Below are 4,887 nucleotides of genomic sequence, written 5' to 3'. Positions count from 1 at the left end.
GAGACAAACATTTTTGCTAGATGATGTTGATGTGCATCATTTTGGACCATGGAATGTGACTGTGATTCCTCCGAGATGTATCGGATTTGGGCTCATCAATTTAGTTGAACATTTCTTTGGGTTATAGTTCTGTTCAGGTCCTAGATGATGTTGTGTTGATGCTGTTTGTCCGGCTAAAGATATGATTCTCAGATGAGCAGCCATGTGCCAGCAGTATTTTTTTTTTTTTGCTAGTTGACAAAATTACTCCCGTGAGGCCATGGGTATCAGCTTTTGATGCAGCTGGGCTGCTACACTTTAGCTGGGCCAAAACAGGTCCGAATCGGAAGAAATAGGCAGGACGCCGTTGTTGGTTTAGTACCACCTCGCCAGTGTAACACAGCGGAGCCATCGAGAGAGCTATAAAAGGAGAACCAGGGCAGTCTTTTCAAGCATACCTTTCTCGGCCTTTTGGCTAAGATCAAGTGTAGTATCTGTTCTTATCAGTTTAATATCTGATATGTGGGCCATGTGCCCACAATGATATTAAATTTATTTTTTGTGGGGGAGGGCCCATCGCACTAGCTTGCTAGTGGGGCCCTCATTTGTCGCTTGGGCGTTGTACTATTGCCCAGGCTTGGCGCACCCCAACCAATACAAAGTAAAAAAGAAGAAAAAAAATAGTTTTGATTGATTAAAGTAAAAAAACAGTCTTTTGGTTGTAATAAAAAAGAATAATTTTTATCCTTGATTGCTTATATGAATTAGTTAGCTTGCTGAAAAAGGCTCGCGTCCCGTTTTATATGTAAAGCTAGTGAGCTTGCCTGAAATCAAATTCTTGTTGCTGCATCACCAAGCAGAAGACAAAGGATAATAAGGATGCTTAGCGTTTTTTTCACTTGGGAGCATTCTCTGAATAGATTTCCCTATGAATATCCATCAGGTTTTATGTGCTACTGAGTTGAACTTCTGAATATTTACAAGTGATGTTTTTCTGTACTATATTCAGTTCAACAAAACAGCACTGCACCCCTACGTCAAGAACATGTTCTCCAAGTTCCACTTGATGACTCTACTTTTTTGTAATATAGAGTATTTTACATCACAAGGCGACCTGAAATTTTGCATGTGCACTTACAATAAAGGAGATGTGCATAGGCTAAGAGGGAGGCGTGTGAAAGGTTGTGCAGTTGTGTTGTCTGTACGTCTTGTACAAAAACTGGAGTGGCTACATAGTTTTCCCAAGCGACTAATATGGAATCCGGATGCCTATTCTTCAGCTGGTGGCTTGTGTCAAAGAGCAGTTGCTTTTATTCAATTTAGTTGCACACAATCCTAGTTCTCTGATAGATCAATGGTGTGAAAATGCAGCTAGTCTTCAGTCTTCAGAGAGTAGCGGCAAGGAGAGGTGCAGTCATGGGAAACATGCCATCGTTGCCTGGTGGATTGTGAGGGCTTGCAGTGCCAACATGACTGATTCCTACGAGGCATATTGGAATCGGGCTAGTTGCTCACTTGCTCGTCAGCTTAGTTGAACATTTCTCTGGGTTATACCTCCCACCTCCGTTTTGATGTGTAGATGATGCTGTGTTGATGCTGGCTGCACATTAGGTCCTTCCCAGTTGATGGCCAGTGAGAGTGGTACATGTTGCTGCTAGCCTACTCTCCTGATTAGGAAATAAAACAAGTCGTTTCAATAGCCTTCATACGTCCATCAAGTTGTTGAAGTTAAATCCCTGAATACCTTATTATGTTCTTATGACTAAATTAATTCAGAAAACGTTGCTATTCAAAAGATATGTCCTTTTTGCTACTTGACAGAAAGTACTCGGTCTGAAGTCTGAACTTTTTTTTTGAGACATATCTGAAGTCTGAACTTTTTTTTTGAGACATACCTGAAGTCTGAAGTCTGAACTAAGAACCCTCAAAAAAAAAAAAAAGTCCGAACTAAGAGGCCACGTTATTGGGCTGTTGAGGTATCTGGGCCGCTTACTATAGTTTTTAGCTGGCCAACCGGCCAACAAGTCCAGAACGGGAGAAAATAGTAAGGGACGCACAGGGACAGGTTTCTGATGTCTCTTGTGGTTTAGTACCACCTCGCTCGCGCAACGCAACGGAGCGGCTGAGAGAGCTATATAATGACACACAAGACATTGTTTCAAAGCATACCTTTCTCGGCCTTTTGGCTAAGATCAAGTGTAGTATCTGTTCTTATCAGTTTAATATCTGATATGTGGGCCATGTGCCCACAATGATATTAAATTTATTTTTTGTGGGGGAGGGTTCACAACACTAGCTTGCTAGTGGGGCCCTCATGTGTCGTCTGGGCGTTGCACTATTGCCCAGGCCCGGCGCACCCCAACCAATACGAAGCAAAAAAATAGTCTTAATTGTGTCCCTAATCTTGCCTTATATAAAAAAAATCACCGGATGTTGGAGCCAGTTCTTTGTTCTTGGCCCATCTCCCCTTGTTTCCTAATCTGAAATTCTGAAGAAACCAGGTGCTTATGTTGTACTACAATGTCAGCGGTATAGTCAATGAATATTCGAAGGGCAAGGATGACAATTTTATAGCTTAACACACCTGGTGCCCTGTGCTCTTGCGTGTTTTGCCTGATCTATACTTCTGGGTTCAAGTAGACAGGGAAGCGTGTGGACTCCCAGGAGCAAAATACTGAATCTGACAGAACAAAATCAGCTAGTTGATCGCCAGTTCAGTTGAAAAGTTGGTGCTAAGAATTCTATTTTTCTGGGGGAGATAAATATGATGTTGTTATGAACTTATGATGCTATTCAGTATGTGCGGTGTGTGGCTTCACTATTTAGTGATCGAGGCAGAGTGGCTCATAATATTTGTGCTCTGATTGAGAGAAACAAACAAGCAAACGGGCTGGCTGGCACTCTGTTTTAGCGCTCAAAGCTGAACGAGAGGACCGGTGTCACCACTCAAAACTTTGACAGGACAAACTACAAATTCCTATACAGCTTGACAAGCAAATGAAAATCTGAATGCTGCAGAAGTGAGGGCTTGCACTTTTCTTGACGAGTTCTAGTCCTTAACCCACTTATGTTGACGTAGTAGCATCTGAAACTATCCCAGGAGAAGAAAATAGTGGCTACAAATAGGTAGCAGTTCTGAAGTTTCTGTATGCACCACAATCCCTTAACCTTTTTGCTTTTTTTACAAATGCTAGCTTAAGCTGCTGTTATGATAGTGACACGACATGACGCCTTTCTTGACACCCTGATGAAAGGGTGAACTGAGGTGATTTAACCCTTTCCTTCTGCACCTTGTTTGCACCCCTGTTTCAAAGAACTTTTTGGTCAGCACTTCTCTGATTAGCTTATCGATTGCTAAGTTAAATAAACTTTTTCCAAGAACGTTCCCCTACTTAGGGCCTCTTTGTTTGATTGGTTGAGAAAATGAAGGAAAAACATAAGAATAGGAATTTTTTCTGTGGTGATACTATTCATCAATTTGATTCACAGGAATAGACTATAAGAAAAAGGGAGGGATAATTGAGTTCTTGAAGCTAATTCTGAACCCCAAATGACAAAAAACTTGTTTTAATTACATCATTATTTAAATAAACTAATTTAGGAAACATTGCTGACCAGATACAAATTCTTGGATGAGTTGCAGGAGCCAGCAATAGTTAATTAACTATTTTGTCGTTTATTACTTGACAACTAATGATGTATGAGCATGATTACTGGGCTGTTGAGGCATTGGGCTACTAATCTTTAGTTGGGCCAAGAAGTCCAAAATGGGAGCACGCAGAGGCAGGTTTCTAATGATTCCTTGTTAACTTGTTTAGTCCCACCTCGCCCGTGCAAGCAGCGGGGTCGTCCAAGATAGCTATAAGAGGAGACTCAGGCCAGCGGATTAAAGCATACCTTTCTCGGCCTTTTGGCTAAGATCAAGTGTAGTATCTGTTCTTATCAGTTTAATATCTGATATGTGGGCCATGTGCCCACAACGATATTAAATTTATTTTTTATGGGGCAGGGTCCACCACACTAGCTTGCTAGTGGGGCCCTCATGTGTCGCCTGGGCGTTGCACTACTGCCCAGGCTTGGCGCACCCCAACAAATACAAAGTAAAAAAAACTTAGTCTTTTGATTGTAAAATAAAAAATAATTTTTAGTCTTGATGATTGGTTAAAGTGAAAAACAGTCTTTTGATTTGTAATATATAAAAGAATAATTTTTAGTCTTGAATGATTATTTGAATTAATTAGTTGCCTGAAAGCAATTTCTTGCTTCTGCATCATCAAGCAGAAGCCGAAGGATGCTTAGCCTTTTTTTTTCTTCACTTGGGAGCATTATCAGCATAGATTTCCCTATGAATGTGTGAGATTGCTTTCGTTCCTTCTGAATATAACATATCTATCATGTTCTATGTTCTAGTGGGTTGATCTTCTGAATATTTGCAAGTGATGTTTTTCTGTACTCCTATGTGAAGAGTACTATATTCAGATCAACAAAACAGCGCCCTGAAGAATACGTTTCCAAGTTCCACTTAATGACTGTACTTGTGTAATATATTTTGCATCACAAGGCAACCTGAAATTTTCCATGTGCACCTGCAATAAAGGAATGAGCTGCACAATAGCAAAGGCTAAGAGGGAGGTATATGAGATGGTGTGCTGTCTGTACGTCATTTACGAAAACTGGAGCGACCCTCCTTTGAGTAGTTGCTTTTGTTCAATTTAGCTGCACACAATCCTAGCTCTCTGATAAATCAATGGTCTGAAAATGCAGCTGGTAAGTTAAGGAGATTGTTTTGCCGTGGTGATTACTTCCGGCCTCTTCTCTATTTATATTCACGTACATGGTACAGGATAGATACAGGTAGTTAGGATTACAACGTGTGCTGGGATTAGATAAGAATGACCCGCACAACAA

The 4,887-nt window shown here is 40.8% G+C and overlaps 3 non-coding genes across 3 annotated transcripts; all 3 read left to right on the top strand.

Moving 5' to 3' along the window:
- Positions 1-433: 433 nt before the first annotated feature.
- LOC119319895 lies at positions 434-630 on the top strand. Its single transcript, XR_005154714.1, has one exon. It is a non-coding gene; the product is annotated as a U2 spliceosomal RNA (small nuclear RNA).
- Positions 631-2,144: 1,514 nt separating this feature from the next.
- LOC119319893 lies at positions 2,145-2,341 on the top strand. Its single transcript, XR_005154712.1, has one exon. It is a non-coding gene; the product is annotated as a U2 spliceosomal RNA (small nuclear RNA).
- A 1,531-nt stretch (positions 2,342-3,872) lies between these two features.
- On the top strand, positions 3,873-4,069 carry LOC119319896. The gene has a single exon (XR_005154715.1). It is a non-coding gene; the product is annotated as a U2 spliceosomal RNA (small nuclear RNA).
- The last annotated feature ends 818 nt before the right edge of the window (positions 4,070-4,887 follow it).

This window comes from Triticum dicoccoides, chromosome 6A, assembly GCF_002162155.2.
Source record: "Triticum dicoccoides isolate Atlit2015 ecotype Zavitan chromosome 6A, WEW_v2.0, whole genome shotgun sequence".
In the NCBI taxonomy this organism is placed as follows: Eukaryota; Viridiplantae; Streptophyta; class Magnoliopsida; order Poales; family Poaceae; genus Triticum; species Triticum dicoccoides.
This window is presented reverse-complemented; position numbering and strand designations above follow the sequence as displayed.